Source organism: Dermacentor albipictus, chromosome 10 (assembly GCF_038994185.2).
Source record: "Dermacentor albipictus isolate Rhodes 1998 colony chromosome 10, USDA_Dalb.pri_finalv2, whole genome shotgun sequence".
Lineage (NCBI taxonomy): Eukaryota > Metazoa > Arthropoda > Arachnida > Ixodida > Ixodidae > Dermacentor > Dermacentor albipictus.
The window spans coordinates 18,529,197-18,552,899 of record NC_091830.1 but is presented as its reverse complement, the minus strand read 5'-3'; the positions used below and the strand labels follow the sequence as shown (position 1 = coordinate 18,552,899).

At 46.6% G+C, this 23,703-nt stretch overlaps 1 protein-coding gene across 7 annotated transcripts in view; it reads left to right on the top strand.

The window, feature by feature from the left end:
* Positions 1-23,703, top strand: part of LOC139050528 (achaete-scute homolog 1a-like) — a 497,333-nt gene that overhangs the window by 169,464 nt on the left and 304,166 nt on the right. For 6 of the 7 annotated variants that reach the window (XR_011508925.1, XR_011508926.1, XR_011508927.1 and 3 more), the window contains one exon: positions 3,189-3,421. The gene's annotated coding sequence lies outside the window, so the exon portion shown is untranslated. Of the gene's footprint in view, positions 1-1,626; positions 1,756-3,188; positions 3,422-23,703 lie in introns of those variants that run through there. The other variant, XR_011508930.1, reaches the window with a different exon arrangement.

Here is a 23,703-nt window from a genome sequence, read left to right as displayed (position 1 = left end):
AGGGCACGAAATACATATGGCAGAAACAGTCATGCTGAACCACCGCGAAATGCATTGAGCGATAAGTTTCTACAGGCGCCGCATCAACGTATATCTACACACCATCGCCGCGAACGAGCGCGCCCAGCCGGAAGCACAGCGACCCGCTCGGTTTCCAAGAGATGTGGCCTTGGCCCACCTTCCTATACAGTGAGAGGGCATTCCATTGAACGCCACGCGCGAAGAGTCAGCACCTGGCCTCCTTTCCTACTCGCAAAAAGAAAAGGAAAATTAGCATCTAAAAACAAAGCCACCGAAAGCGAGGAGACTCCCGAGTCGATTCACAAGCAGTGCCAGCATGGGGTCTGAGCCGCGCGCTTGCCCAACCCTTCTTCTCACCTGCGAAGGGCGCCGCACTGCTATCGCCCGCAGCGCCGCCCTCGCGGCGACCGGCGGCGATGCGTGACATCCACGCGGTTTACGAGGAAGAGAACGAGCGCCGGTCGACCGTGTCCCACCTCGCGGCCTATAAACAAGCAAACTGGCACGGCCCGCGGAAAATGAAGTAAATGTTTCGGGGAGCGACGCTATCGATTCGCAAGAGCCAAACCACGCAACGGGAGTCCGAATTTCCCGCTGGCCGCGCAAGTGCGCGCTTCCTCGCCTCTTACCTGGGAGGCAGCGCGGCGCTGCAACAACCGCTCGCAGCGCCGCCCTCGCGGCGACCGGCGGCGACGCGTGACGACCACGCGGTTTCGAGCGAGCCGGGCCGTCAGTCGGCCTCCGACGAGCCCCGGGTCTGTGGACCGCGGGCCCGTGCTCCGCTTTTCGTTTTTTTTCGAGAATCGCGGAGGCCTGCGTTAGCGTTTTGCCTTTGGCTTGCACAGTGTGGCGGTGGCGACCGAAAGCCCCGGCTCGTTTCGCGTGCCCTTCTTACGGGATTGTTGACGTTCCTGTTGCTCGCCGTGGCTGAGGGCTTTGTTGACACCGTTGCCCTCCTCCTCAGTGTGTGCGCACGCGCTTCCGACGTGCGCTAGTAACACGCCCGAGAGCGACCACCGTTTGCTTGTGAGAGGACAAGCGTTTATTGACGAAGCACAACTCTTGGTGCATCTCGAGTCGCGCCGTCACGTGACCTAGGGCACCGCTGATCCACGGAGCGTGCTGTGTGCGTTGGGCGAAACGGGAGACGACCACGTGGTAGAGGCAAGCGGGGTGTTTGAATGGGGCTAAATTGATGCTTCCTTTGTAGCTCAGCGTGACTTGTCTGGATCACTTCTTGCTCCCAGCTCGAGTTGCTTTGACGTACGCACCCTTGTTCTCTTTTGTGCTATCTTGCATGCAAGGAGTACTTCGCTCCACTTCGTAGACACTTTTGTTTCGTTACTTCCGTTGCCATTTGTTGCTTTCTTAGTTTTGTTGTAGGGTGGACACTCTATCCTCTCTGAAACGGTTTCGTTTCTTCACGTTCGTTAGCTTTTTCCTGTTGTCGTTTAGTTGCTTCGTTTCGTTCAGAGGGGCGTTCGCGACAGAGAGCGGGTAAGCTGACAGGCGTAGTCGAGCGACATCGTTGGGTTGCCGCAGTGGTCCGATGTTTGCGGCGTCTCGCTTTTAGCATTTCAGAAACGGCAGCGTCGAAACGTATGTAGCGCGGGGCAGTCGTGTGAGACTGGAACGTTTTACCCGTCGCCAGTTATTGGATTGCTCCTTCACCCAGCAGGACCTTCGCACATCGCAGCCTCGCTTCAAGCACACACCCAACTTCTTCTGTGAAGGGTGGGTATTGTGGCACTGCTACTAAACGACTACTACCGACGCCCAAATTCTCGCCTATCCGCGAGGCTTCCTTGATGCTTACTTTGTAGCTCAGCGTGACTTGTCTGGATCGCTTCTTGCTCCCAGCTCGAGTTGCTTTGACGTAGGGGGGGGGGGGGCGTCGACTAGAAAAAACATTACCGTTTTATCGAATGCTGATTCTCAAGAAAAAAGAAATGTAAGGCCCGCATGAGACGTGGCTGTGTCGACCTAATCGCAGAGGGAAGTACAGTAAACGCTTTGATCTTGAGTTATTCATTGTGTGAGGCTTCACCGGGGCGTAGGCTAATCTAATATTAATGATATATCATGCAATGAGTAATATTGACGCTATATATTCATGCCATATAAGCGTCGAGTTTTCTAGAACTGAATGCTTAACGAGTGGGAGCGTTGCGTTCTTACACTGCAAAATGAAGTATTACCTCGTGCAAAAGCGTACCCGAATTTATCCATTACATTTAGCGTTTCAGTTTATGCTAGTGAAACCGTGCTTTGAAGGTAGAGCAGTGCTACGCTCAAGAAGCTTTATCTGATGAGCAGCAGTCTAAATACACGAGAAAAGAGAAAGTAATTGTTTTTCTCCGTGTCGGATACACCGAATCCGAATAGGTTTGTAGCATTTCAAAGAAATACATCTACCGACACTATGTATACCGCCAGTATGTCTTTTAAGAGGGAATGTTACGTATATAAACAACTGCAGCATGAAATTTCCTACGCTGTAGCTAAGCAATAAAAAATACATCACAATTCTGTGAATCACACCAACTGAGGCAACTAAAGGACTCACAATTGATGTATTATATGTGCATTACTCTGTAATACAAAACTGATCTATGAGCATGACGTTCGCAAAACTGTCGTTAACATTGGCAAGTTCTTACGTAATACATAACGTCATATGTCAATTTAGGCCTCTTCCGATGCTTTAAGATTCTGTTTAAAAAACTGAGATATCTGCTGTATATACGTAGTTAGAGATTTTCAAACTGTGCGCAAATTTTACTCAGATTTATTGTCAAATGAGAATATTGAAGAGTTTTGCGTGTACTTGAATACGGGGACGCATCGCTGTAAGAACAATGACACTGCCTAAATATTTTAAGGCCACATGAAATTACTGCGATGTTCCTGGCAAATTGCAAAATGAAAGCCTTATTGCGTTCCTTGTGCGTGACATCGACAGCCTGGTGATAGAAAGTGTACAACATCGAAAGCTTGAAAGTGCTTGACTAATGGTAAAATGTGCCTATAATAAACACGAATCACACATCTATTTCATATGGAAATAGGAATCATATGGAATGTTCCCTGTGTTCCGGCAAAATTTATCAACGTCTCATTGACTTGGGTGCGAACTTAGACGAATCTCTTTTCTCTGGTTCTTCCAGGAATACACGTCACCAGCTTCACCGGGAACTTATACGAAAGGCCACTGTGCTACATCAAGGACCAGTGTTTCTGGCAAGGATAAGTTTGTCACCTCTCTACGTTGAAGAAGTGTGTGCGTGTGCGTGCGTTGTGGTGAGTTAGTGGACGCCGGAATACACACAAGAGGCCGGAAGTTCACCAGACTCTGCAATACAGTTTGTCCGGGAGACGTTTGCGGCGCATGTACTGTAAGGTAAGGGAGCACGTGACTGCTTTTGATTAGTTTCTTCAGCTTGTCCACTTGAAAGGAGAACAAAGAGTTTAATTCCACTCACATGGCGCCGTGTACTAGCTTGGTAGTTTGGTGGCTGCGCCGCCGTGCCTACAGAGCGCGTGGTTCAGGGTTAAATTTGCAACCGAAGTGGCCATGCTCGGATGACTGCGTACTGAAAAAAATACGGCCGAAAGTAACTTGAGGGGAACTATTCAGACACGAAAAGATATACTGTGGTTCCGTGTTAGCGCGTTTCCGATCACAACGTTGTTGCTTTTTTTTGTTCCGTTGGATTAGGGCAGCACTGCCTGACACTCACTGACTGTTCTGGTGCATGACGTAGAAGGAACAAAGCAACGACACGCTGGCAGTCCGAGAGCAGGAGCAGTTGTGTAGAGTGGTGAATGGCATCCGGTGTCCAATCATTGGAACCAATGCGCGCAAGCCTCCGCGACAGGTGTTAGATCTGGTATTGGGCTTGAGCATTCTTTTCCCAGGTTTGTAAACGGGAAATGTAGTTTTTTGGGGTGAACCGAAAAATTCAAAATGACCTCGCGTGTCCTTCAAATTCAAATTCTTCCTGTATAGCTTCTATTATAACGTTTCGCGTTCAAAGGAAGAGAAAACAAAGAAGGGAAGAAAAACAAGAAAACACGCTCGAGTAGGCAGCATTGGTCGTGCGAGTCTCCAAGAAGCTCAGGCGGCCAAAATTATTCCGGGGACTTCAACGCTAAAGCGCCTCTCAAACGTGGACTTTCGTTTTTTGGACGTTAAACCCCGACAAGGAGGTATAGTCAGTGAACTGGGATGAGAGCGACGCCTCCTGTTAACGGCCTTAGCAGATGTGTGATTTTTTGAGTACGTGGTATGTAGAGTTTCTGGGCTGGTGCGCAGCTGCGCAATCACGTGGTTCTTTGCAGGTTTTCCACGTAGCTGTATTTCAATTCAGCTTTTTTTTTCCGCGGGATAGTTTCGTAGGGTTGTCTCGGGCTATAACTGCACGCGGGCAACGTGATTCTGCCCTAGCCACCTATACAAGGTGCAGTCACTGAATTAAGGCTTGAAAAAATAAATGCAAACACTGCATAAATAATTCTAACAACTGCATCGAACGTTTAGGGTAGCTGCTTTAGACGAAGCAGAAAAAATGACGTAGACATTGTGGTCTATAACCGTAGCAGGGAATGCAGAAATTAATGAAGTATACGCACATAAAACAACTGTGCAAGATACATTAATTCGTGGCATCGGGGTGAAGCCTGGCGCAGAGCCCGGATTACGGCTTCTGAGAGGATATATACTGATTACAGGCTGATTGATTTCCGGTGATAGTGTTTGATCAAACAAAATGCAAAACTACAAATATCATCAAGGAAGTAAGGGAAACAATTGGAACAAGAGAAACTTTCTCCATCTCAGCCTGAGGCAAATTTCTTGATCCTTTAGCTTTCTTCAGTGAAATTCATTCATATAATACAGGCTTGCGGCAACCTGAAAAAAAAATATTCGTATCATCCGAGATTTGTAGGATCCACAGCAAACCCCAATCACATTGCCGAAGCGAATGCGAGACATTGATGTTGAATGACGGTGGTTACTTCCAGTTGAAGAAGTTTTTAGTGGTTTATACTGACCTTTCTTCCACCAATATCAATGAGCGGAAGCTTTGGGCAAGCATTCAACTTAGTGCCACTTTCTTTACACACGCGGCCAGCTCTCACCGCAGGCCGTAGCGAGCACTCCAGAATAATTTTGAACATTCAGTGTTTCATTCAGTGTGCACACGAGGCACGGTAACACGATTGTTCTTTTATTGTGCCCCGACCGGACTGGGATGGTGTTTCAAGCCTCACTTCAATTCTGCATGTTGGAGAAAAGTTACACCGCGTCAATTTTTTTTTAAATGCGCGAGCATTAGGAGTGTCAAGTGTCAAAATGCAAACGCACAGGTTCACACACCCGCTGCACTTCGTTCCTGGAAAAGGCAGTACGTGCGTCGTCGAGTGAGCTCATGAACATCACTTTGCAATCTCGTGAACGCGGTTTAAATCACGCATTCGGAACCTCAAAGTGGTCTGTCGTAATGTTTAACGCATTCCTGTTACGTTTAATGCTTAAATGGCCCTCATTTACTCTGAACTCGACAGCCATTTCCTTAATAAAAGGGAAAGAACCATGTCGAATGAAGAAAAAAATGTTCTTAAGCGATCATTGCATCATTCTTAATTAAATTTGCTCCATTTGAAAGAGAAAGGCAATTTACCGACTGTTAAAAGGGACATATTGACTTACAGACTCGACGTTTTCTAAGAAATTGCAAAATCGGCAAATAAGAAATTGTGAGGAACAAGTTTACAAATCCCCAAGTGGACAACAAAGGAAAAGAAAAAGGCAATTCTATGGACTATATCCGTTACATTGTAGGAAGCGTATAAAATTGAGAAACTAAAAAATTTAAGGCGCGCGCTGTATTCTTGCACCGCATACTCACGCAATTTTCGCAAAGTATTACTCACGATTTAGCGGCATATTTGAGCACAATGTGCAACATATCGATTTTGTTAGCTTTGAACACCGCCGCCCGGTAGCTCATTTACTATCGCGTTTTCATGCTCAGCACGAGGTCGTGCATTCGACACACTGCCACTGCGGCCACATTCCCACGGGGGTGCGTTGCAAGAAACGCTTCGTATAGCGTGATTTAAGCACTAGTGAAGGAACCCCAGATGGTAAAAATGAATCTGGAGATCTTCATCACGGCGTCTTTCTTATACTCATTGTAAATTTGAGATGCCAGGAAGTTCAAAGTTCAATTCCGTTGTAAGTTAGTAGTGTCTACGTTTAGTAATTGATGTACTTAACAAAGTGAGAAATTTTATTGGTCACGGAGTTGTCAATTTGGTGCTTGATTTCTTTGGAAAGGTTTCGCATCTTAGACATATTTCGTGCAAAGCAAATTATAGGGATCAATTGAATTTATGCACGAAACAGTAGCGCCATTTCGAAATCATGTTTTAATGTTGCTGTCGAGCAAGAGGGTGCTTGCGTCCTCTTGTGTTTCCAGACGCTTGTTGTGCAGTGTGGTGAAGGTGCGACGCTTTTGCGCTCGAAAGTGCAAACAATTGACAGCGATTAGCACTGCATCACCAACCACAGTTCTCGCGTGTGACAGCGAAGAACAATGCGTGAATATTTCAATGTATTTGCAGCACTAAAGGCGGTACTACAAGATGAAATGGACAGCACGAGAGATGGTTGTTTTTACGTTGTGCCTTGTCTTTATTGCTGCAAATACATGACGCAATTCAGGCAGCCAACTTGACAGCTTCCTGCCTTACCTGCCGTGAGCTGTGCTTACGCAAGCTATGTTGTACTTTAGCTTGCGGCGCATGCTACGAAGCGTTCTCGTTGACACTGATTGTGTGCTACGTTTGACTCTGCAACTCTGTACGTCGGAAAGTAACGAGAAATATCGGTTTCAGTGCCGGATTCAACTTTTTTTTTTGTTAATGCGAAGGTAAATGCCTCAGGGCATGCAGGGGTATGGGATGGGGGTGAATAATTCAACTTACTCGGCGTAGTTCGTAAACAGCTCCTAAAAATCGCCACTATACAAAAGCGAGGGCGCTTGGTAATTGGCCGTTGTCACCCTCGACGGACCAGGCTGAACAATGCAGCGATTTTCTCCGACAGGGAACTTCTTGGTTTTGTAAGCGAGCCACAGGCCCAATCCCTGCAGTACCTCTGCGAGGGTAACACGCACTTCCACTACAAGCATTGTCACAATAGTCACCAGTACGTCATCACTGAGCACGACTACAACGTCCACTATCACAACAACTGCCCTAACTCCAGCATAACCACCCTAAGCACCATAACCACAAACTTCACCAGCTCGCAAGCATCGCCACAGCCAGCCAGCACCAAAACTACCACCAGCACCATCACGACAACTACCAAAACAAGTACCACAGCCGCAACCATTGTAACCAGAGCCATCTGAGCTATTACCACAATCCTATTTGTACACGACCACCATAACCTGAAGAACCCCAGGTGGCCCAAATTTCCGGACTCCCCCATTACGGCGTGCCTCATAATCATATCGTAGTTTTGGCAAGTAAAACTACATAATATAATTTTTTTAACATACCATAACCACAGCTACCAGTACAACCAGCATTGTAAGTTTGGCCGCAGCCACGACTAGCACTACCATGAGCCCTTCAACTGCCATAACCACATACCCAACAACCGCAACGACCGCACTACTAAAACACCACTGCCGAAACTCTAACCAAGTACCACCTCCAGCGTAACCGCAACTATCGACAAAATCATCAGAACAAGGCCACCACCGAGGAAGAAAAACGACACCACAGCACTGAGAACCCGTGCCTCTACACTCACTATTACTACACTTGTTTGGGTCTCAAATACATATATTGTTTTCCTCTTAAGAGCTTCACCGCGACGGCAAAGGCGTTTATCTCTCGCTCCTTGACTCCGCAGTAAACGACCAGATGCGAGGTAGCAGACGCAATTAAATTTTCTTATCTGTCGCCGCTGAAGCGGCAGTGCGGGCCATTCAAGGCGAAGACCATATCGAATACTTGACGACGTAAAAAGCTTTACCGCCGGAGCTGGATCGCTGCGTGGTTCTTTTGCATGAAGTCGGTTCTTGATATCAGTATTCAGCGGTGGTATATCAAGAATTTGTTTCTTTTTTTGCGAGAGGCTGTAACGAGTGCTCACTTAATGCGATACGTCGTGTAAGGACGTTACGAGCAGTTAGGCTTCCGTTTTCCGGCGTTATAGCCGCAGCTGGTGCGTATCTTTAACGGCGCGACGTCCCGACCTTTAAAGAGCCCCTTCATTTTCGTAGAATGCCATTCTTTGGGAAATACGTTAAGCAACACATTGTCTAGGATTGCATTACTAGAGTGCTGACTTTTAACGATCATGACGCATGTGAACCCGGGCATGAATGTTTTATGCGTTTTATTTTCTTTGTCTCGATGTTAATATTTAGGAAAACATTGTAGCGGGAATATATGCCTTTGAACATGAAGGAAACGGGTGTTAAGGAAAATATACACTGTCTTGCTTTACGTCGCGCTAAAACAGACATGATGGGTAGTTCTTCACGTACACATACTGAACGGACATTTATTCAAAGTATCTTGGAGAAAATTGAAGCTACTTCAGTGGTTTTGAATCCTCGGAAGTTGAACGGGTGAAGTCGAAGCGTATAAATTTACAGAAAATAAAGAAATGCCCACCAGCGTAATTGGCAATCTTTTCAAATCTAATTTCTTTAAGGTGATCCCTTAAGAGGCATGGGCCCACACGCAAGCACGTATATACGACCGGATGGACGGAGAGCTTGCAAAGGTTTTCAGCACTTTTTATGGGCTTTTACGTGCCAAAACCAATTTCTGATTATGAGGCACGCCGTATTGGAGGACTCCGGAAATTTTGACCACCAGGAGTTCTTTAACATGCACTTAAATCTAAGTACACGGGTGTTTTCGCATATCTTCCCATCAAAATGCGACAGCCCTGGCCGGGATTCGATCCCGCGACCTCGTGCTGAGCAGCCTAACACCATAGCTGCTGAGCAACCACGGCGGGTATTTCAGCATATTTTCAACAAAATGAAGGCATGTGCTAAATACATACACTCGAATGTTCCGTTAGAAACTGATTTCATGATTTCTGAACTGCTGTATGCAAGTTTTTTCTTCGTGCTTTGTTATTCGCGTAAAGACTGAACCGATGCTGACGTGTTACCTGTATATCCCGTTCAGGCTATGAATGTAGCAATGGACTCTATAAGTACAGAAGGCTATGCTTGAGTTATGTTTTGTTCCTCGGATATCCCTCCTTTCTGGCTTTGTTCTTGGGACTTTCCTTGTCATTTTGGTAGGATATTCTCACCCGATCACACCATTTCATCAATCTACGACAAAATACAATAACTTTAATCTCATGTATTGTTTCGTTTATCAGCCCCTGTGAGTCTGTGTCGCAGTGTGCGACAACGGTAACCGCTGTGTACCGACGTTTTCCCCGCCTCGTTCTACGCTTCAAGCTATATACTAGCGTCAGAGGTTCTTGTGAATACGGGCCCGGGTAAACAGACATGCTGGAGAGGTATTCATCAGAGTTAAGTCTCGCGTTTCAGCTAGGCGAAATTTCGAAAGCTGTGCGGAAGGCGAGGCTTTACGTGTGCCAGGTAGATCCGTTTCGTAATGCATCAGCGAACACACCGAAGCTGGGGCGGTTCATTTGCATTGTCTCCCTGTTTAACACAGAAGCACCCGGAAAGTTGTTTTAACCAAGCGCACCAGACATATATGATGGTTGCTTTCCAAACAAGGAACCAGCGGTGCCATGGGAACTCGCTAGCACTTTTTTCTACAAATACGGGGTAGGTTATATGCAGGTGTCCTTATGCAAATATCTCGTACTGTATAATGTACTCTTACACAGGAAGTATCTCGCCAGTCTTTGGGAGTGAGTGCAATGTAGTACAGTTCGTATCTTCTTCAACGGCTTTGCTACTTTGTTTGACGGGCTAAGTTTCGTCATAGAATAGCCTGTTGCTTGCGGTGTTACATCAACGTTGTAGTACCACAAATAAAGAGAATAACGCGCTGGCGCTTATTTATTTCGCTCTGGCAGTTGAACACTTTATCCTTTCTTGTATTGAAATGAATGTTAGGAGAGGTTAGTGCCTTTGTGGCTGCACCTCTCCTTGTCACTTAGCAAAGGAAACAAATTTGCGTAGAAAGAGAGAATAACGACACAAAATAGGGAACTCAGTAACACCAGATGAATAAACACCAAACAGTACAACAGTACGTGAATCGCAAAGTTTTGTGCATGAGTTCAGTGTACAATGGCACAATTAAAGACAGATATTTTGAATAGCCAAACACACAACACATGTCATTACACAGCAAGCACAGAACACAATCACACACTGCGTAAAAATCACGATCATCATATATATCAATCTTTAACCTAGAACAACACACATATCACTCACTTATTATTAGGATCAACTGAAGCTTAACATTTTCCAAAAATGTTGGTGTCCTCGAAAAACTTGTTCAAAGCAATGAATGGTCTTCTGTCTAAAACAGCAAATTTGCTTGAAGTTATTACTTAAAAAACTTCTAACTTTTTTGGAGTTATTAGGGCATAACTGGGAACCCGACTTATGTAACACTGCAGCCAACACGCTGTTGTAACGCACTCTAGAATATCTTCTTTTTTAGTGAGAAAGCCAATTTCAATAAGCTGGTTTTCCTGTTTCTCACATTTCTTTGCGCAGTTTGATTGCTTTTTCCGTGGCTTTACAGAAAAAAAATGTTTTTGTAGAGAATGCGGCCAAAGAACCAAAACAAATGTTATCTTTTTCTCCAAAATCACCACATAAAACCAACAGACAATGGGGCTAAGGAAAGCGTAAGAGTAGTTAGGTGCGGGTGCACTTGAAATGTAAAGAATAATGAAGAGTAATGAAAGTGGAAGAAAACGTAACTTTTCACCGCTGCGGACCGAGCCCACAGCTTCCGCATTATGCGTGGGATGTGCTAGCAGTCCTGCGACAGCGATGGCAATCAATTCGTCCACTAGCTTGGGTATTCTATGTGTAGTAGATCTAGCCCGCCAGGGCTAGATCTACTACACATAGAACTACGCTACACATAGATCTACGCTACACATAGATCTACACATAGATGTACGCTAGATCTACTACACAGTCATGACGGGCGGATGTGGAACACCGATTTCTTTTTTTTTTTGCACGACGACGCCACGTAGCACGTGACCTTAGAAGAGCAGTCACGTGCCTAATAAACCCCCGTATTCTGCCTAATGACATCATGGCTGCCAGATTCGGGTACATCGCTAAAAAGGAACAAGGAGACGGGAAACAGCGGGGCTCTATATTTTAGTCCAGGAGAATGCGACGTTAGGCTACTATGAATGGCTCATACTTGAAATGTAGTCCTGGCACAATGACAACTAAGCGGAAAGAAGAAGCTACAGAAAGAGCACGGTAGTTTTTCTGTTCCTTCTTCATTTCACTTAGTTGTCCTCGCGCCAGAACAACATTTCGGGCTCGACTTTCTTTAATCACGACCGTATTAAGTCGAGTGGCAATGAAGCCAACGAAAGCATAGGGGTAACGATCTGTGCTTGAAGTTGAAATACAGAAAATAATGAAGAAAAAAAAATGAAAGTGGGCGAAAAGATAATTTGCCGCCGCCGGTGACCGAACCCACAGCCGTCGCATTAGGGGTGACTTTTCGTACTCTCGTGACTGTAGCATACATGCATTGCTAAAGAGTAAAATGCTGGTAAGTGGCTGGAAAGGATCATGCAAGTACAGATGAGCAAGCTATGCATCACAAACGAGATGTGACAAGACACCCGGCACTACAAAACACATCCAACCGTTGGTCTACCGATATATATCAATGCGATGAGTGGCATGATTCGGCCGCGGAGCAGCTGTAAGTTCTCTCAGAATTAAGACGGCAAGCTGGGTGAGTTGGTGATTGAACATGTTCCTATGGGTGGGCAGCGCAACCCGGACGAACGATGAGAGGAAGTGCACAAGATGAATCCATGCGCACTTGCATGCGCAATTTCTTTCAGAAATTAGGACTTATAAGGTCACGCATACAATGTCTATCTGCCTATTCTTTTGCGCGTGCTTGTGTAGGTACACATGACTTTCGATAGATAATAGTAACAAGACGAACTAATCTCATTTCATTCACGTAGTATTATCGACAATCTTTTTATCTTTACCGTATACAGACCAATTCTGTTAAAACCGAGAAAAGGTCTGTCTTTAAGTGTAAACACATTAAAAGATATGTGGAGCTGCTTTTCTTGTTGAAAGAAGTTATTTATGGAAAAGAAACCTTTACCATGCCTTGTTTATTGCGCTCGCCCCCTCCCCCGCGTTTCATTTTTCTACATTGATGTAGCCGCTCACACTTGAAAACAGAAAAGCAAATACCTGCCGTACAACTCAAACACAACTTGTATAACTGCGCCAGCCAGTTACGTTCGCTTGCTTGAGTGACGCCACGACGGAGGTCGAATCCTTTCAATTAGAGCGTCTTACGGGAAATACGATCTTCAGCGCGGAGACAAAGAAAGCACAGGCGTTGTGGTTTTGCGGGTGGAGGCGTACCGAGTTATTTAAAGCTGTCACCGATGATGCGATTGAAGCAGGAAGTTAACGCGCCTCCCTTTCTTTCCGATGAAGTCCATCTCCCGGCGTTCGTCAACCGCGAGTCGTAGCACGTGTCCAAGTCTCAGGAGTTGGGGCTCCGAGGTCCACTAACGAGGACCAGAGTAGCACTATGTTGGGCATTCGGTGCGCAGCTAATCCGATGTGCTGCGACGCGAGGTAAGAGCGGCGAGGAAAACGGGCAGCAGAAAAGGCCGCCGTACTTGCAACTAAATTTAGTTGAGGAGACGAGACCGAGTACGTATAATCTCAGTGAAGCTGCACATAATAAACGATGCAGGTACGAAATGCGCAGACAAGCTATCAGGAAGCCGTTATCCAAAAAACCGCTAGTCGCTCTAGTGCAGAGACACGAAAGATACACTAGTAAATGAAACTTTCTTTTTTTTGCTTGTTCAACAGACCTCCGGCAATGCCCGGACAGGTACAGTCGCGGACAGAATAAAATGGACCACGGGATCTCCGAAAACGTTCAATTCCCGAGCAGCCTGTAACAGTAACCAGTAAAACTGCCCACGACAACGTTGTTAGCATATTCTAGTCGAGGTCCAAAATGCAAATACCAGATTGCGTTGTGAGGTTGCGGAGATATTCAGCTTTTTCTTAGATTTCATGGTCCATAATATTCTGTCCGCGACTGTACATCCCGTATTCTTGGTATAACGCGCTCGTCCTCAAGCTACTGCACTGCCGCACGAAGCACACTGGATTGGTGGCGGGGATTTCCGCTCAATTATTAATTGATAAAATGTGTTCCCTCGCGCAGTCATTAACAAAGCGGCCGGTTGGGTCCGCTTACACTCTGCCGCAGCTCCCAAGCAATCTCGTTAGATAGTCCCCTTCGCGATCCGACGCGGTGGTGGCCTGGCAGCGCGTGCTCCTTTTCCGGAAAGAGGCTTTGCGATTCGAGACAAAATCCGGACACGAAGCCTCCACAGCTTACCGCTGACGTGCCAGCAGCTTTGTCGGCACCGATTGAGCTGTCGAGGATTCGTGTCCGGATTTCGTCTCGAATTGCTAAGCCTCTCTGCGAATAGCGACACACGCCTGGACACCTCTATACGTTGCATCGAGAAAGGTGTTATGTACGAGATTCCTGTAAGCTGTGGCAGAGTGTACGTGGTCCGAACCGGCCGTTGTGTGAACGAATGGGTAAGGGCCCACGAATGAGTGAATAGAATTTATTGATAGGAAAGACAGAGAGGTCGACTTGAGCTAGTGCGCTCTAGTCTGCTACTCTGTACTGGGGAGGAGGGAAGGGGAGTGAAAGTATTGGGATGGATGATGATGATAAGAGAAGTGGTGAGTGCTTATGTACATGAGACAGTTGCCTCGCTAGAGCCGCTCGTCGAGCTTGGTGTCCTGCAGGAACTTCAACAATACTTTTGTTGCACGCATTGAACTTGCAGTGTCAGGCCGTGGGCCGAGGATAGCTTCCTCCGACAGTAGTTGTCTGCCAACGCTGGCTAGGAAACGGTCTAACATCCTTCGCTCCAGCATATATGCTGGGAAGTCGCACAGTACGTGTTGCAGTGTTTCGGGCATCTGGCAGCGTACACAATCAGGGCTGTTCGATTGGCCGATGAGGTGTGCGTAGCGACGGGTGAAAGCAACGCCGAGCCGAATCCTGTGTAGCAATGATGTTTTGCTACATTTTATACATTTAGAACGGGAATCACATCTGCCAGTCCACTGAGCTTTGTGGGGGTGCGTGTACCGCGTTTGAGGATGCGCCCGTAATAGCAAGAATGTGGTATGTGCTGGCCCGTGAATTGCTGGAAGTCATTACACACACACAAAAAAAGAAGGGATTCTTGCATTAGTGTACCTTGAGTGTCTCTGTACCAGAGTCAACAACGGATTTCGTATCCTAATTTTGGATAGCCTGCGTCTGCGCGTGATGAGCTTGTATTGCTTACCGAGTTTATAGATTTGGTGTTGCCTCCTCAAATAAATTTGGCTGCCAGTTTCTCGCTGTTTCTGTTTCATCTTTCTTCGGCATTTTTTTTTGTATATTGTGCAACAGTAGGTTGGAGCAGCTATGCACTAACGACCCCAGCAGCTCAGGAACTGTGGTTTTCTTTGCGTTTCGCGGTTCGCTTTCCCGCACGACAGCCCGAGAGAGTGGTGAGGAAGTTCCGCGAAAGCGGCCCTGCATGGAAAGCATCCCACAGACACGCACGTCAAACTCCCGTCCGATCCGTCTGTATGCACATGCCGCGAAGGATGGCTGCTAGGATGATCGGAAGTTCTTAGAAGCTACCGGAATCTTATTTGGAAAGGTGAAGCAGAAAAAAAAAAAACGGCGCCGAAAGGAAGAGGGGACCGCAGAAGGGCGTACGCATTTGGCCTGCTTGGTTCACGACTTGAGAGAGACAGGACGTTTGGGATGGTATAAAGGCGCAGTTTAAATGTTGCGGGATGAGTGCGTGCGACTGCTATCCGAAGCCTTCCATATGCAAAATAGTGGTGATGCATGCTTAAGATACGCTTCGCGATTTCACTCCTTCCAAAGGAGACATCATTACGATTGGAGTGACTTCGTTTAATAATACTTCCACACGTGCTCCTGTTCCCTATTTTCTGTCTTTATTGTCGAACTTTCATTTCTCCTTCTCCCCTGGCAAGGTAGCGAAGCGGTTAACCTTCCTGCTTTTCACACCCTATCTCTCTCTATCTTCGGTTTGAGCGGTACACTGTATATTTTTTTTGAAGCAGCATATTCATGAACAGTTGGTTGTTAGGCGGTGCGCTTATTGTTCTCCTTCTTACGTCCTATTTTTCTCGTGCTGCTTATGCTCAAGACAAGAGGGCTGGGGCCTTTACAAGCGCACTTCAACAACCGGCCCTATATAAGAAAGAACTGTTCCTGCGATGGTATCCCTGACAGAATTCTCTTCCTGTTAGAACCTGGTGTCAAACTTGTCGGAAGTTTGTTGTATGCCCTGTTGGTACTAGCCAAACGACGAGTCGGAAGAATTACACGCGCCTGCGTTTTTTTTTTCTTGCGCCTAATGAGAGAAGCATGCATTTGTTTAAACCGTGGATCTGTCGGACCACACTTTTAAAGGCGGCTGCTTCGGCTGTTGGGGCATAGCGCAACGTGAAGGATATCTTTTTATATCTGCTTAGGGCACCCCTCATGAGGTTTTTGCATGGCTGACAGAAAGGGGCGTGTGTAGAACCCGTGCTCAAGATGGTTGCCTGCAAGGCATGAAATTGCTGCCATGGCCGCGAAAACAGCTCGCATTTCAAATAAAACGCTTATGCACTTTCCCTCTCGAGGGAGTCCAGCTTAGTGTCAGAAAATGAAGGTCACGCGCATTAATAGCTCGCTATAAAGCACACTTGATGAGACGTCACTAATTACGGCACCGGCTTTCTGTAAATCATCCAATAAATCATCCAATTCAGAAAGCGCAAGACCGCCACTGGAAGTGCGGCGCGCTGTTAAGAAATGAAGAGAACAAGGAGAAAAAGAAAGTGAAGCTGAGGACGGGAACTCGACCCGGTCCCTCGGTTCCGGCATGGGAGAAGGCAACCAAGGGGTGCTGCTCAAGTCAATGGGAGAGAGTGTTTGTTGGTAGTGCAGCTCACATTTCCTGGCCTCACCTCAGGGTGATGCGACATTTAGGTTTCGCTTGTCTCCTCCAGTAATGATCCAATTTCAAAAACTAACGCGCCGAAACGCAGTTCAGACACCACAGTACAAGTTCCAGTGTGTGAACAGATTCCAATGCCACTTGAAGGCGGGAGGGGGGGAGGGAGGCGGGGCGCTTTGAGTTTCTCTTTGGACATGATTGTTAGTCCGACTGTAAAACTCGGCAACGTAGAAGTTCATAATTCTGTAGAAGCTCTGCCCGCAGAGAGAGAGAGAGAGAGAGAGAGAGAGAGAGAGAGAGAGAGAGAGAGAGGGAAGGGAAGAACGAAAGGTAGGGTGGTTAACAAGACTGAGTCAAGTTTGCTACCCTACACGTGGGGAGGGAAATTGGGAGTGAAAAAAGAGAGAGAAAACATGAGTCTATACCGCACTTTCAAATGCAGTAAGTTAGGTGTAGGATGTCTATAGTCGGGCACTGAAGTCTGTTGCCTTCCGGTACTGAAAAAGGGCTCGAACTGCATTCTGTGCTCTCGAACTGTGAATCAAGGCTCCCAAGATCTTAGCTTCTGTAAACGGCCTGCCATCCAGTCTATTCAAGGCACACTGGAGAGTCTGACGTTGATGATCAAAGCGAGAACGGTGGCACAGAAGATCAGAACAACACTGCATGTATGTCCTGTGTGTCAGCGTTCAGCAACATACTTCTCGAGAGACACCGACACTTAAGGAAGTTCGCCTTCGCCGTGACGACACGGAGATGAGCGAGTGTAACTGGCAGCCGCATGTGTGCGAATTAACTTTGAATTGAACAGCGGCGTACATCGCCGCCGCATAGTTCGATCGCCAACAAAGTTAAAGTCATGCGAACGCTACGATCTGTTTCGCGCCCAAGTATCCTGTCTTGACAGGCCGCCATAGCGTTGTCGCAAGTTGTGAGCAGCAATGAGCTGCGAACCGGCGTAAAGCGGGGCAGGTGGTGGCCAGTATTGACGCGACGCAGATTGATCGATGAAACGTTCCATTCCACATTCATGAGGGCTGTCGTGCGCGGGCGTGGCATGCAGCTGACATTCGTAACCCCGCAAATGAATTAATAGCGATAGCAGCAGGGGGCGTCAAAGCAAACAGTTCGAAGGCGTACTTTGATTTTTGTCTTCCTTCTGCCCATTCTTTTTCTTTTTTTTTATCATGGCTGCTATTAGGCGTAGCGATCGAACTGTCTGCTGCGGAAGGTGTTTGTGGGTCGTGCAGCGACAGGCCACCTTGTCGGTTCTCGTGGCGGTGTGCGAGGTCACAGATCTCGACTCGACCCCGTTATGAGCAATTAAACCGTCTGTGTGTGTTCGCCCGTGTTCGGTGTGTCGACCTTTGTGACGTTGCTTAATTTGCTTTAGGAAGGGATGCATATTCATTTCTCGAATTATCCGTCTCAGGCGCGCGCACACGCACTAGCATACAGGCGCACGTAAGCGATATGTGCACAGATACACGCACATGGGCTGTGTTCCAACACTCGCCGTAGCCGGCAAGGTATGGAGGGCTAAGCGGATGACCGTCACTGTTAAATCTCGTGCCAGTTCTGATGAACACGTAAAAGAAGACGGCTTCGCGAAGAAAGAATCAAAGTCAAAATCGACGCAGGCTACTTTTCTGTCCAGAGAAGATGGCGTCCGAGTAGGAGGCCTTGAAACTCGAGGTGAACATCATCTGCGCATAAGAAAACCCAGTCACGCATTCCTATGCGCAAGTTACGTCGTGTTTTTAATAGGTTCTCAGAGGCAGTGAGTTAATATACATAGACAATGTGCGTGTTTCGCAACTTTTTCTTGTCACTACGAGGTGACGTCACGCCGCAGGAGCGTCTTCCAGACATCCTGAGACATGTACTATTTGTTGGGCTTGAAGCTGTCTTGGCTGCCTGCATAGGCTGTCTCCGATACTGGCCATAATTGGAACACACCCTTGTGCGCAGCGACTGTTCTGCTTAACACGAACACACACACACACAAAAAGAAAAGCAAGCAAGCCAACATGAAAGCCAACAAGCAAGCCAGCAAGCAAGGAAGCAAGCAAAAAAAAAACACATAGATGATATGAGAAATTAAAGGAACGCCAAAGACTGCAAATGAAGTAAAGAAGGAACTTTTGATTGAAAAACCCTTGTTTCCTGTTTTTCTATACCTGAACTGGCAGCCACTAAAAGGAAACGGATTGAAACGGCCTGCGAGGACGGTAATAGTGGAAACCGAGCTTATAGTGGAAACAAGCTTTAGGGATTAGTACCCTAAGCCTATTGTTGTTGTTTTTCGTTTCTTTCACCGAAGTAAAATATACTGATTGGTAGTTCTGGTTTTTTACAGGCCATTGCGGCGCGTCGGTAATTGAAGATTCTATCTGACTTGTGCTTAGGGAACCACCACGACCAGAAAATTTTTTTTTAACCATTGCTGTAAAAAGGAAAAAAAAGTTGATGCTTCACGTTGAATCAGGAAGTCATAACCCTGTTTACATCTTTTACACGTGTTATGATATCCTTACGCAGAGGCAAATAGCGAAGGTAAACGTGTTTATAGAATATTTACAAACGATCAGGCGTCGAAACAGTCGTCAGTGCACGAAATCCATGTCATCTGCATAGACATAATTATCGATGTCTTCGTAGGTGCATTATATCATGACAATAATTGCGCTGCCGCAAATAAGATAAATCTGGACAAAAGTTATATCTTGGTAAAGCTGACGCTATCGTCCACAGGTGCAAACTATGCAGGTAAATTTTTTTACCTCTCCTTGTCTCAACTTCGAATATTGCAATTAAAGAGCCCCTCATCACTCACCAGGTTGGTCATTGCAATGAAACTCCGGAGCATCCTGGACTCACGCACAAATACCTCTACGCCAGTATAGCAGGCCAGCAGTGATCTGAAAGAGCGTATGATTGGGCATGTTTAAATTCCGTAGTAATCTTCTAGCGCAAAAACTGACTCAGGACTGAAAGCATACAGGTCTGTCCGTGTGGTTCCTTTTAGCAGCGATTGTTGAAGCAACATAACAGTCTGCTCAATGGTAAATAAGAAAGTGCAATAAAAGAAATATAGGATCTCTCCTGATTTCAAAGGCTGGAGGAAAAAAAAGGAATTGGTAAAACATTTTGCCTAGCGAGGGAGGAACAGTGGTCGTGCATGCCACTGGAGAAACAGGACTGGAAGAAGTACTTCATTTTCATGGCTGCACTCAGCGCCACGTGAGTGGTCGGCGGCTGCTTACTCCTGAGTAGAGCGTCGAGCTGCTGCGCTAGGGGACATGCGTGAGAAATGCACTATCAGAGACAAGATATTATTTATTGGGAGTCTACTCGCGGCGGGGACGAGGTTCATACAAGCGACCACACGGCAAACCTTGGGAAGGTAGGCAAAGAAATCGTCGCTTAATATAAAAGAACTCTTCACATAAATCTGCGACTAAAGCATCACGTAAGATTTGCACGTGGTGTCGCTGATGGCGTACTTGCTCGTTGACGACACACAACACCCTAGTGGCGCCCTCGTCTTCTTTATCCGTGATTCAAGTTTAGTTCAATTTGGCGTGGATTGCGCGCTATGCTTGGGCTCCTCGAGTGTCGTATTCTCGGGAATAAACCATTGGTTTCCTCGTTGCTATCCTGACTGGTCGCCGAGCAGTCTGCATATCCTACGACGCACCCTTCGAATACAGGCTTCCACTCCGTTCTCCATACGCGCTCGATTAAGCAAACACGTTCGTACACCTGACAGCGCTTTGCCGAAACCCAAACAATGCCCGACAGCCTGCTACCCGCAATATGCTTCTCAAAACAACCAATCGATCCCCACAATGCGTGGAATCTGCACTTTTTTATTGCTGACTAGACATATGACACAAAAGAGGCTTCAGAGAAGACGACACCCACAAGTACAGGTACAAGTATAATTTGCTACAGCAAGTAAAATTACAAAGTACCACCGAAGCAGAACCTTCGTTCCAGCGCTAAACCAACGACAGCTAATCCCCTGCTTCGCTTTCGCAACAACTTGGTTTTATTGATCGTAGCTATGACTTGTCGCTATGATTACTTTGCCACTATTGTTACCGTAGGTGGAACTTGAATGCAAGCGGGCAGACAGCTTCGGATGTTAACGCTGGAAGGGAGGCTATGCCACGGCAAGCCTTCATAAATTCTCAAACTGGCTTTCCTGTGCAAATTCCCCGTTAGTAAGTCTGCCCTTGTGCATTATCGTTTATCGACTGCAGCACACTGTAGTTGCATAGTTTACATGGATGAATGTGCGCATTCGCTTCCATTAAAGTATCGATTTTCTGTCTTCACTATGGCATCTCCCGTTGACGCTTCTCTAGGCTTACGTATTGCTATATATATGTAGGAATGGTAAAGCAGAGGGGAAAACGCGGACGAAAGGAAAATGTAACACAAAAACCTTTCCTCAATGCATTCTCTCCGTTTTGCTATTCCTATTGCTGAGTGAGGCAACAAGCGGAATCTTCCATCCTGGTCTACGTATGTCTTGCAATATTGACAATTGCCTCCATGTAGCGGTATTTTTTAGTTAACAGAAATACTAACGCAAACGAGTCCGTCATTGTGTTTGTTAATGCGCTGCGTATTTTATAAGTATTGACGAAATATCCAGCCAAGCTTCATGTAGGAAATCAGGGAAACTATGGATGCTATTTGTTATCTGGTTTGGCATCACGCGGCATTTATCTCATACGCCGCCATAATCGTTCACGGAGTTTACTCCTGGCAGTATAAGCGGTCTTTGTACACGACCGTCAGCTCACAAAGTGAAAGCACCATTAATTTCCATGAAGAGTGGCTCGGCCCCAGGGCCGGTAGGGTTACCCGTAGAGTTTTATCTAACCTTCTGGGAAGATATTGGTGCCACTTTTGTGTCTGTTATCAGCAGCTCGTTTGATAACTTTGAATTCCCGTCTAGTTTTCGTGACGGTCGTATTGTGTTGATACCTAAGCACGATCTATCATCAGTTCTTCCGGAAGAATGGAGGCCAATCACGCTTCTCAACGTAGACTACAAAACCTTCACAGCTTTTCTCACCCGACGTTTGGGAAGCCTGATGCCTTAATAGGACACTATCAGGGATTCTCAGTCCCTGGCAGGGAGAAACACAGTGTCTCATTCGTCAGGCGTGACATAATGAGATGAGAATCGACAGGGTGCCCTCTATCCCCAGTACTCTGCGTTCAGCCTTGAGCCATTTTTGCGCTCAGTGCTGAGAGGCCATTATGTGTGCTGTCTCCCACTGCCCGGTAGCGGTATTGTGATGGTTACAGCCTTCACTGATGACATCGCAGTGTATTTCAGGAATGAAGACAGCTTATCCCGTAGCCTCCTAATTTTCACTCAGTCCGGAAATATTTCAGATGTTGAGCTAATTTTTCAAAATCTCGTTAATTTTGCATTGGTTTCGTACAGGCACACCTAAATCCCCTTTTCCGCCTTCAAGAGAGCGATTCGTATTTTAAGCCTTAATTACACCTATGATGGCATATCAGACGGCGTGGCTCTCAATAATTGAAAATGTAAGGCGAAATATTCAAGATGTTCTAGGTTATGATTTACCCTTATTAGAAAGAAGGTACTTAGCACAGTCTGTATTTTGCGGCCATGTATGGTACGTTTGTCATGTTCTACAGCCACTATTACGGCTTACTAGGTTCCCTTCTTGGTTCCTTCTTCTGGTCGGGCAGTACAGAAAGGGTCTGTCGCACGGCGCTTGGGCAACCACGCTCTGGTGGTGGGTTCTCGTTCCTATCCGTGTCTGTTCCCTGCCGGCTGCTCGCTATGCGATTTCTGCTCCGCGTGATACAGCGTGATCAGTGTCTATCGAGTGTACTCGCCTGCTATTTCCTTGGCACAAACATCTGCTACATGCTACACTGCGTGCACTCAAATCGTGGACCACATTAAACGCACCTGCAGTTTACTCTACGGCCGTGGCATTTTATCGCCACGTACGACAGGTATGTCTTCGTGTAGAACGTTCTTGAAAACCGTGTTGTGGACACAACGTCAGCCTTACTAGTTCTTCTAGTCGCCCTAGCGTACCGCGCACGCTCCAAAAATGTGTCGTAAGGTACGACAACGGCATCGTTTGTTCCGCTGCCGCTATGAGCATCTGTAGCGCATCAGCGTTCCCGCTAGCGCTTCTGCTGGGCGATTGGTGCAAAATTGTTACGATGCGAGGGTCTGAGGGGAGCGGACCGACAATACCCTGCTAAAACTGTCTGATGCTTCGGTGTATGTTATCGTCCTGGCGGAATTTTGCCGTGATTCTGACCCAGTGTTCGTATTGTCTCTTGTTGAAATAAACTTTTTCCAAACGCTGTCGTGTTACAAATCGTGCTTAGTAACATTTGCACACGTGCCGCTGTAGGTTATTGACTGCGCCGTCGCACTGCTGAGGTCGAGGTCACCAGTTGGATCTGGGCTACGGAGACCACATTTCGGCTGGGGTGAAATTGAAAAAAAGTTGAAGGATGCTTAAGCTTTGCCTTTAGTAGTGGAACGCGATAGCATTCGAAGATCCTTCAGTGCTTCTCACGCTTACGAGCAACTGCAGCTTATGTAAGCGTTATGTTTACCGGGAAACGCTGGCGGCGAACGCTATGCACGAGGGTGAGCATTCTGGTAGAAACGCGGCCTCTTGCGTGGGCCGATCCCGGAGATAGTTCACAGCGACGCCAAAAAAATTACATAATTTTCAGGTTTCTCTTATTGTTTCCCAGACTGAGAAGATTTAACTTAAAAGGCATGCGCTAACGGTGTTTTGTTTCATGACATTTGTTTGTGGGCTGTCATTCCAGAAATTTTGAGGAATAACTTCGTCAAGAACGCAAGACAAGGTGGGAGCCACCTTAGTGATAGAATAGTGTGGCAATATAAACCGCAAATACAGTATGTCATATAGCAAGGCGTGGTATGTGCGTATACCTAAGCATATACTGCAATTTTCGCTCACAGGACGCCTACGGCGCCGACACCAGATATTGCGCGACACGCGGCCTTGATGCTACCGCATTAAAAACGCTCCTGCATTTAGATCTGAGTTAAGAAACTGCAGGTGTCCAAAATTATTCCGGAGCCCCACGCTACCGTGCGCCTCATGATGAGATCGTGTTGCTGACAGGTGGAAACCCGGAATTTAATTAATTTAAAACTAAGTTCACTGAGTGTGTCTCTGTCTACGTTTGTCTTGTGAACATGGTGCGTCTGGTTTGAAGGGACGCTAAAGGCAAATACGAAGTCACCGTGGACTGTTTAAATACCATTTTAGAAACCTCGCAACGCTTGTTTCGTGCCAAGAAAAGTCTTAGTTTCG